Source organism: Corvus brachyrhynchos, unplaced genomic scaffold, assembly GCF_000691975.1.
Source record: "Corvus brachyrhynchos isolate BGI_N302 unplaced genomic scaffold, ASM69197v1 scaffold884, whole genome shotgun sequence".
Lineage (NCBI taxonomy): Eukaryota > Metazoa > Chordata > Aves > Passeriformes > Corvidae > Corvus > Corvus brachyrhynchos.
Window position 1 is genome coordinate 11356 of NW_008237441.1, and position 863 is coordinate 12218.

The 863-nt window shown below is 38.0% G+C and overlaps 1 long non-coding RNA gene across 1 annotated transcript; it reads right to left on the reverse strand.

The window, feature by feature from the left end:
• Nucleotides 1–284: 284 nt before the first annotated feature.
• LOC108446020 lies at nucleotides 285–522 on the reverse strand. The gene is made up of 2 exons (XR_001861125.1): nucleotides 462–522; nucleotides 285–421 (listed from the first exon to the last, which is right to left on the reverse strand). It is a non-coding gene; the product is annotated as an uncharacterized LOC108446020 (long non-coding RNA).
• Between the last annotated feature and the right edge of the window lie 341 nt (nucleotides 523–863).

The following is an 863-nucleotide window of genomic DNA, read 5'->3' on the forward strand; positions in this document are numbered from 1 at the left end:
CAGTTTGGGGTGAAAAGTGGGGATTTTGGGGTCTGGCTGCTCTGCCTTTTCCCTGGGTTTTTGTTGCTCGGTTTTTTTCACTCTTAAGTTTCCCCTTTTCTCCTTCGAATTCCCCCTTTTTCTTCCTCTGAGTTTGCGCTTTTTCCGCCTTTTAATCCTCCTCCCTTAATTAAATTTTGTGTTTTCCCGTTTTATTCTCCAGTTTGTCCTTTTCAGTTCTTCCTATTCTTTCAGTTACTTAATTTTTTTATGTTCCTGCGCTTTAATTCCCTTTTCATCCAATTCCCCATTTCCCTCATTTTTTTATCCCATTTCCCCATAATTTCCTGTTTTCCTACCTAAAATTCCCCATTTCCCTATATCTTTATCCCATTTCCCCTGCTTTTTATCCCATTTCCCCATAATTGTTCTATTTTCCTACCTAAAAATCCCCATTTCCCCATAATTTCCTATTTTCCTACCTAAAATTCCCCATTTCCCCTCATTTTTATCCCATTTCCCCTCATTTTTATCCCATTTCCCCTCATTTTTATCCCATTTCCCCTCATTTTTATCCCATTTCCCCTCATTTTTATCCCATTTCCCCTCATTTTTACCCCATTTCCCCCATAATTTCCAATTTTCCTACCTAAAATTCCCCATTTCCCTCATTTTTATCCCATTTCCCCCATAATTTCCTATTTTCCTACCTGAAATTCCCCATTTCCCCTCATTTTTATCCCATTTCTCCCATAATTTCCTATTTTCCTACCTAAAATTCCTCATTTCCCCTCATTTTTACCCCATTTCCCTCATAATTTCCTATTTTCCTACCTGAAATTCCCCATTTCCCCTCATTTTTATCCCATTTCCCCTCATTTTTA